The sequence below is a fragment of the Hevea brasiliensis genome, chromosome 18, assembly GCF_030052815.1.
Source record: "Hevea brasiliensis isolate MT/VB/25A 57/8 chromosome 18, ASM3005281v1, whole genome shotgun sequence".
In the NCBI taxonomy this organism is placed as follows: domain Eukaryota; kingdom Viridiplantae; phylum Streptophyta; class Magnoliopsida; order Malpighiales; family Euphorbiaceae; genus Hevea; species Hevea brasiliensis.
Genome location: NC_079510.1, coordinates 48243103 through 48252658, shown reverse-complemented (window position 1 = coordinate 48252658; position 9556 = coordinate 48243103). Strand labels below are relative to the sequence as shown.

General features: G+C 37.0%; 1 non-coding gene across 1 annotated transcript; it reads right to left on the bottom strand.

Moving 5' to 3' along the window:
• Nucleotides 1-2718: 2718 nt before the first annotated feature.
• LOC131176222 (small nucleolar RNA R71) lies at nucleotides 2719-2825 on the bottom strand. Its single transcript, XR_009146346.1, has one exon. It is a non-coding gene; the product is annotated as a small nucleolar RNA R71 (small nucleolar RNA).
• Between the last annotated feature and the right edge of the window lie 6731 nt (nucleotides 2826-9556).

Here is a 9556-nt window from a genome sequence, read left to right as displayed (position 1 = left end):
GAATGAAGAATGTTGGAGAAAAGTGTTCCATGTACAAAGAATTAGAGAGATGTGCTCCAAAGACAATCAATCAAAGCAGAAAATTAGAGAGATATTGCTCCAAGATAACTTAATTTGGAGTCTTCAGCAAAAGTATCAAGGAGGAGTGTTAAAGCATATGATACTATTGCTTCAAACTCCAAATTTTCTACAAGTTCCAAGGATGTAGTTTAAGTATTTTGTTTGAATTCAGATCCTAAAATCTAGCTGCAAAAATAGATGTAAAATCCAAACTTGTAAGGCTAATTTTCTAAGTAAGATGCTCTATCCCTCTCTTAGTTGATTAGGCAGAAACTATGTAATATTTTGACTCTATGATGCATACATTTTGCATAGTCATTTAGGTCTAATTTTATAGCTATTTTATTTTATTATTAGTCATTTTTAGCTAATTTCATTAGCTATTTAGTTAGTTTTTCATAATTGTCAATTTTAGATTAATTTGTAATTTTTACTTTGTTTTGTAGGAAAAATGGTGTTTTTGAAGGACTAAAGAGAAATTTTGCCATTGAGGAGTGACTTCTACAGCCAAAGATGTCAAAAACAAGTTTTCAAGCTGAAATGTGCATTGACCAAATTGTGCATAACTTGCCGTATAAGCTATGCAGATCTGCACAAGGAGAAAAATCACTGTTCCAATACCTGCCGAAATGTGCATAAGAAGACTGCATAGCTTATGCACATTCACGCCTCCCTTATGCACTCTCATGGAATTGTGCATAACCTATGCACCAAGTCATGCAGTTTCGCATAAGTGACCCAAAAACAGCCGAAAACTGCATAAGGGACTGCATGACTTATGCAGTCCACTTATGCAGTCCCATAAAGAGTTCATTAATGAGCTGGCAGAAGATTCCCTCAGAAAATCCCTCCTCAAACACACTATTTTAGGGCTCCATGTCAGAAAATGTTATATATAGTCCCATTTCCCATTTTAGAAAGGAGAGAAAAAGAGGGAGACAAGGAGCAGAAAAGGAAAGGGAGAGGAGAGGCAGAATTTGAAGAGTCACTTTCACCTTCCACACCATTTTCAACCAAGATTTGCATATTTCTTTCTTTCCTTATATTTTTTCCTACATTTCTAGTGTTTAATTTCTTGTTTCTTAGCTTAGATTGAAGCTTATTTACATATAAACTCATATTTTCTTGTAAGGATTATGGGTAGTGAGTAGTTTACCTTTGATTCTGGAGTAAGGGTTTTAATATTTGAGATATTTTGTAGATTTTGATTGGGTAATCCATATTTTGTGGTCTTAATGAGTTTTATTCATTTCTTGTGTGCTTAATGACATGCTTAGTGTAGGATCCCATTAAGTGATGTTCTTAATCCATGGTTGAGGCACCGAAAGGAGAAGGCCTTGTGATAGATAATCAAGGAATTGGACTTAATTAACTTAGATCTAGAAATAGACTAAGGATTAAAAGGATTCACAGATTAATTAAAGAACTTAATGGGTCTTAATTAATTCTAACTCTACGAAAGTAGGATTAGTTTGATTAAGGCACTCTTTGTCTCACTCGAAAGGGTATTCGAAGGATTTAAGAATTAATCTCCTTAAAACCGTAAGTTTCACAAGATTGGATAACCAATTTAAAATCCCAAAATAGCTCGAATATGAAATCCCGAACTCGGGAATCGCCTTTTCATAATTGTTAATTTTTAATTGAATTTAATTACTTGCCATTTTAAATTTTGCCATATTTCACTTGCTTATTTTAAATTGATGCAATTTTAGTTTAATTGATACATTGTTGGATAGATTATTAATTTTGCACATATAGATTTCATACTCCAATACCCATCAATTTGTCTCTTTAATTTCAAAAATAGTTCAATTTAGTCAACTTTTTATATCAAAAATTCAATCATTAACACAACTCCTCGTGGGAACGATATCTTTTTCTATACTACTTGTACGACCCGTGCACTTGCGGTAGGGACGCATCAAGTTTTTGGCACCGTTGCCGGGGAGTTGTTTGTTTAAGATTGAATTCTTGATTATTTTAGTTGTTTTTAGTTTTATTTTTGTTATCTTTTCATTTTTGTGTTTGTTTGTTCTTTTTCAGGTATTTTTAATCTTTTATGAGAAGAGCTAGAAGCGCAAGTGACACATCCTTATTGTTCAATCCTGAAATTGAGAAATTTTGTAAAGCCAACAAGAAAGAAACCAGAAAAAGAAAAGAAGCTCTGAGAGAAACTGAATTAGAAGAAGTCATGGCTGATGAAAGAATGAGAATTGGTGTTAATGCTGGAAATGATCAAAACAATGAAAATGAAGCCCAAGGAGAAGAGGTTGTAAATGTTAATGTGCCTAGGGGAAGTATGATGGATCATGCTTTTCCTCATTTTGATGACTTGAGAGAGAGCATAGCAAGACCAAGAATTGATGCAAATAGTTACAAGATGGATTTTGGAGTTCTTCAAATGATTCAGAATTCTCAATTCGGAGGACATCCTTCTGAAAATCCACACACACATCTGAAGAAGTTTGCTATGATCTGTGACATGCAAAAACAACCTGGAGTGTCTGATGATGCAGCAAGATTGAAGCTATTCCCATTCTCTTTGAAAGATAGAGCATTGGATTGGCTTGATTCTTTACCTCACAACTCCATCACAAATTGGGAGCAACTCACCGATGCATTTCTTGCACAATATTTTCCACCTGGAAAACTCAAGAATTGAGGAATCAAATGACAGCTTTCAGATCAAGAGAAGATGAAACTCTATATGAGTCATGGATGAGATGGAAAGAATTAGAGAGACAATGCCCACATCATGCCATTCCGAAATGGATGATAAACCAGAATTTTTACAAAAATGTTACTCCTGCAATCAGAGGGATAATTGATGCTCAAACAGGAGGAGAATTTATTATAAAGCATGAAGATGAAGCTTATGAGCTATTGGAGAAGATTGCAAAGAATACTCATCTTTGGAGTAGTCCAAGAGGACCAGCTCCAACTCAAAAGAGGCAAGCTGTTGGAATGTATGATCTTGATCCATTCAACATGATTAATGCAAAGTTTGATGCACTTACAAATGTCTTGGCTAAGAAGATGGAAGATTTGAGTATGTTGGTTAGTTCATCATCATCATCTGGAAGTCACAACAAGTTGCTTATGTAGAGGGAACTACCAGCTGTGGAGTAGACTATGGAGAGCAAGCTGCATATGTTGGTAATTATGGAAACAAGCAAATGGGGAATCCTTACTCTCAAACCTATAATCCAACTTGGAGGAATCATCCCAACTTTTCATGGGGAAATCAGCAAAGTCAAGTCTCAAATCAGAATTTTCAACCACAACAGCAACAAGGAATTCCATATCAGCAAAATAGGCAACAATTGCCTAATTTTCAGCAGAAAAATATGAATCCTCCACTAAAACAGCAAGAACAAAGTTCCACCACTGAAGCTTTATTACAATAGATTCTTGCCAACCAAAATAAGCATGATGAGGAGATGAGAGAGATGAAAGCAAGGCTAGAACAGATGCAAACACATAACAGAATGCTGGAAAATCAGATTGCACAACAAGCATCTTCCTTAGGTACCAAGTCTTTTGGTAAGCTTCCAAGTCAACCAGAAAAGCCAAGAGAGCAGTGTCAAGCTATTACTTTAAGAAGTGGGAAAGTTGTAAATAATGAGAAGAGTGAAAATAGTGAGAAGAGAGAAAATGAGAAAGAAACTGATGAGGGTGAAAAACAAGAAAGTGAAAAACAAGAGAGTGCAGAAAAATGTAAAGAGAAAATTGAAGAGAAGGAAGAGAAGTATATACCTCCTGAGCCCTACAAGCCACAGTTTCCCTTTCCACAAAGATTTCACAAAGCCAAGCTTGATAAGCAATTTGGAAAGTTTTTAGAGGTTTTGAAGAAGCTATACATAAATGTGCCTTTTGTTGATGCTCTTTCACAAATGCCCTCTTATGCAAAATTCTTAAAAGAGATTCTCTAAAATAAGAGGAGACTTGAAGACCATGAAACTGTAGCTTTGACAGAAGAATTTAGTGCTATCCTTCAAAGGAAACTTCCTCCAAAGCTCAAGGATCCAGGGAGTTTTTCAATTCCATGCTACATTGGGGAATCATGTTCTATAAAAGCTTTATGTGATTTAGGGGCTAGTGTTAGCCTTATGCCCCTCTCCATTTATGGGAAGCTCAATATGGGAGATCTTAAACCAACCCACATTTCTCTTCAGTTAGCTGACAGATCAATTAAGTATCCTGAAGGAATTTTGGAGAATGTGCCTCTAAAGGTTGGGAAATTCTACATACCTGTTGATTTTGTCATCTTGGACATGGAAGAGGATTCTAATATCCCAATCATCTTGGGAAGACCCTTCCTGGCTACAGCTGGTGCTTTGATTGACGTGAAAGGAGAAAAATTGACTCTTAGAGTTGGTAAAGAGCAATTAGTTTTCAATATTAATAACACTATGAAGAAGCATCATTCTGAAGCTGATACTTGTTTGAGAGTTGATATTATTGATGAGCTGGTTGAAGAACACTTTAGAAAGAGATATCTAGAAGATCCACTTGAAAATTGTTTGGTTCATAGAGGAGGCATAGACTATGACAACCCTCATGTGGCTGCATATGCTCAACATCTAGAGGGAAGTCCACCATTCATTTCTGCTCCAGTCTTTCAACTCACACAAAAGGAAAAAGTAGAATCTAAGCAATCATCATTTAAGGAAGAAGATGCACCTAAGGTAGAACTTAAGCAACTTCTTTCTCAGCTCAGGTATGAATTTCTTGGCACTAATAACACTTATCCAGTAATTGTAAATGCAAACTTGAGTACTTTAGAGGCTGATAAGTTGTTAAGAGTGTTGAGGCAATTCAGAAAAGTTTTAGGATACACCATAGATGACATTAAGGGAATAAGCCCACACTTTTGCATGCATAGAATTATTTTGGAAGAAAATTGTAAGCCATCTATTGAACATCAGAGGAGGTTGAACCCAAATATGAAAGAAGTTGTTAAGAAGGAAATTGAAGTTGCTTGATGCAGGGATCATATATCCTATCTCAGACAGTACTTGGGTGAGCCCAGTACATGTTGTCCCAAAAAGGGGTGGAATGACAGTTGTCAAAAATGAAAATAATGAATTAATTCCCACTAGAACGGTGACTAGTTGGCGAATGTGCATAGATTACAGAAAATTAAATATAGCCACTAGAAAAGATCATTTTCCACTTCCCTTCATTGATCAGATGTTAGAAAGACTGGCTAGGCATTCTTATTTTTGCTATTTAGATGGATACTCAGGTTTTTTTCAAATCCCTATCCATCCAAATGATCAAGAGAAAACCACTTTCACTTGTCCATATGGAACCTTTGCTTATAGAAGGATGCCATTTGGGTTGTGTAATGCACCAGCCACTTTTCAAAAGTGCATGATGGCAATCTTCTCAGATTTCATTAAAGATATAATGGAGGTTTTTATGGATGACTTTTTTGTATATGGATCTTCATTTGACATATGCTTGGCTAACCTTTCTAAAGTTTTGCAGAGATGTGCGGATACTAACCTTGTGTTAAACTGGGAAAAGTGTCATTTCATGGTTCAGGAAGGGATAGTGCTTGGACATTTGGTATCTAACAGAGGAATAGAGGTTGATAAAGCCAAGGTTGAAGTGATAGAGAAGATGGCTCCTCCTACCAATGTCAAGGGAATTCGAAGTTTTCTAGGACACGCCGGGTTCTACAGACGCTTTATCAAGTTGAAGCAAGCTCTTATCACTGCACTGATCATGCAACCACCTGATTGGAGACTACCTTTTGAAATTATGTGTGATGCTAGCAACTATGCAATTGGAGCTGTTCTTGGTCAAAGAAAGGACAAAAAGGCTTATGCTATTTATTATGCTAGTAGAACATTGGATGAGGCTCAAACAAATTATGCAACAACTGAAAAAGAATTTTTAGCAATTGTCTTTGCATTGAAAAAGTTCAGACCTTACATTATTGACTCAAAGGTGGTTATATTTTCAGATCATGCAGCCATCAGGTATTTACTCCGTAAAAAGGAGGCTAAACCTAGGCTCATTAGGTGGATTCTGATGCTACAAGAGTTTGATTTGGAGATTAGAGATAAGAAGGGAGCTGAAAATGTAGTTGCTGATAATCTTAGTAGATTGAAATTGGATGATGAAGAATTGGATGAAATCCCTATTGATGAGTTTTTCTTGGATGAACAACTTTTCTCTCTTGTTGCTAAATTACCTTGGTATGCAGACTTTGTGAATTATCTATCTTGTGGAGTCTTACCTCTAGGAATGACATGGCAACAAAAGAAAAAGTTTTTACATGAGGTGAAGTTTTATAGATGGGATGATCCTTTACTCTTTAGGAGATATTGTGATGGTTTAATAAGGAGATGTATTCCTGATGAAGAGACACAGAGTATTATGCATCATTGCCATGCTTCTGATTATGGAGGACATTTTGGAATCTCTAAAATAGCTAGTAAAATTTTACAAGCTGGTTTCTTTTGGCCAAATCTTTTTAAGGATGTGAGGAAATTTGTGTTAGAATGTGATAAATGCCAAAGGAGTGGAAATTTGTCAAAAAGAGATCAAATGCCCCTAAATGGTATTCTTGAAGTAGAATTATTTGATGTTTGGGGAATAGATTTTATGGGGCCATTTCCTCCTTCATTTGGTAATAAATACATTCTAGTTGGAGTTGACTATGTGTCAAAGTGGGTGGAAGCTATTGCAACTCCAACTAATGATGCTAGAGTGGTAGTGAAATTCTTAAAGAAATTTGTCTTGAGCAGATTCGGAGCTCTTAGGACTGTAATTAGTGATGGGGGTTCACATTTTTGTAATAAACAATTTGAGAGCTCAATGAGGAAGTATGGTGTAGTGCACAAGATAGCTACCCCATACCATCCTCAAACTTCAGGACAAGTTGAAATTTCTAACAGAGAGCTCAAACATATCTTGGAGAAAACAGTGAACAATTCTCGGAAAGATTGGTCTATCAAACTAGATGATGCTTTATGGGCATATAGGATGACTTACAAAACCCTATAGGAACTACTCCCTTTAGGTTGGTGTATGGTAAGTCTTGTCATTTACAATGGAGCTAGAACATAGAGCATATTGGGCCATTCAGACCTTGAATTTTGATCTTAAGCAAGCTGGTGAAAAGAGACTATTGCAACTTAATGAGCTTGAAGAACTGAGGATGGATGCTTATGAAAGTGTCCGTATTTACAAAGAAAGAACCAAAGTTTGGCATGATAAGCATCTTAGGAAAAAGGAATTCAAAGAGGGTGATTTAGTTTTATTGTTCAACTCAAGATTGAAATTGTTCCCTGTAAAACTTAAGTCAAGGTGGACTGGTCCATATAGAGTTTCTAAGGTTTTCCCTTATGGAGCAATTGAAATTTGGACTGAAAATCTGGGAATTTTAAGGTCAATGGGCATAGATTGAAACATTACATAACTGGAGACCCAATAATAGGAGCAAGCTGTTACAAGCTCTCCAATCCCTCACCTCTTTTTAGTGAAACTCATGAAAAGTCCAGCTAAGGACTATAAATTAGCCCTCTTGGGAGGCATCTCAAGTCCTTTTATTTTGCTTTTGCTGATTTACTTTTACTTTCATTACTTTTGTTTTTATCTTGAATCTCCCCAAATTCAATTTTTGACATTGTTGAATCTTGTCCCTTGTAGATGTATTTCAATGAAGGAAGGTTGGTGAACTGCTGGGGAGTGATTCTTAACTTGAAAATTTTGTCCTTCAAACTCTCCCAAAAACTGATTAGTTCTTACTGCATAACTTGTGCAGGAGCTGTTATCTGGTTTATGCAGAGGAAAAATGAAATCTGTAGCAAAAAGGGTGTCTACAGCAGATGGCTTGTGTTTTTGGTGAGGTTGGGTGTGTAACTTTTAAGTATATGTGCTTTTAATGTTAATATGGTGGTAAGTGAGCCATTTTTGCAGTTATGAGCTTATGTGGGTTGTGAAATTCAAGGTGGACAATATTGCATTCTCTTGGCAGAACTTGGAGATTTCATTTCATCATTTGTGGATAGATGCAATCTTATGCAGGTTTTATTGAGTTTTTATTGTGCTAAATGTTGATTTGCAGAATTTGAGTAAAAATGGCATGGTTCACAAAGGTGTTTTATGTAGGATCCATTTCTACATGCTTGTGTGATGAAATTTTGATGGACGTTATATATATTGATGTGTTTTTGGTGAAAATTTCTCATAGTTTATGCTTCATAGAATTATATTTCTTCATTTTAGGGTATTTTTCACACTTGCAAATCATATTCTATTGCAATCCTAATCTTGTTGAATTGTGCATAAGCAACTGCATAGCTTATGCAATCCTGCATAACCACAATTCTTGCCATTTTTCACCTTTATTGCAAGTGCATAAGGAGAGTGCATAGCCTATGCAGTTCTGCATAACCTCATTTTATCAAATTTCATATCTATCAAAACTTGCATAAGGTGAGTGCATGACTTATGCACATTTGCATGACTTCAAATCCTGCATTTTCTCTCTCTGCCGAAGTCTGCATAAGGAGGGTGCATGACTTATGCACTTCCGTATAACCAAAAACTCTGAATCTCCAAACCTGCCGAGGGGTGCATAAGCAGAGTGCATGACTTATGCACTTCTGCATAACCAGAAACCAAAAATTCCAAACCTGCCGAGGGGTGTATAAGCAGAGTGCATAGCTTATGCACAACTGCATGACCACCAACCAAAAATTCCAAAAGCTGCCGAGACCTGCATAAACAGAGTGCATAACCTATGCACTACTGCATAACCGAAAATTCCAAATTTTAAAAGCTGCCGAGAGGTGCATAAGGGGAGTGCATGACTTATGCACTCCCGCATAACTTCACTTCCCAAATTCCAAAAGCTGCCGAGAGGTGCATAAGGAGAGTGCATAGCTTATGCACTTCCGCATGACATATTTTTCTGAACTTCAAAACAAGGCGAAACTTACATAAGCTAGTGCATAAGCTATGCACATTCACTTTCCCCTTATGCAGTTTTTACAAAACCCGTTTAAATCAAACTTTTCTTTTCGGCAAATTTTTTTTTCTTTCCCACCTTCACCCCCCCGATATCCCTGTTCACTGTTCCCCTCTCACGATCCTCATTCCGGCATAACTCCTCCTCACACCTTCTTCTCCATTTCGATTCTCACTACATTTGCCCTAATTCTCATTCTTCTTCAATTTTCTTCTTTTCCCTCACCTCCTCCATTCTCACTATCGGGATCCCATGGAGTCGCCTCCCCATTCCCGTCCAGTTTCCCCTCTCCAGGTTTCACCATTATCAACGCTACCTCCCAATCCCGATTCCCCTCCACAAGCGACACCCCCACCACCCTCCACAACCACGTATAAACGAAAAATCAGGTCGAAATCCACTAGGCCCATGTCCTCTGCACCTCCTCTATCCAAACGCAAGGAACCACCCACCCCATTGTCGGAACCACCACCCAAAAAGCCAAAAGCTTCAGCCTCCACACCC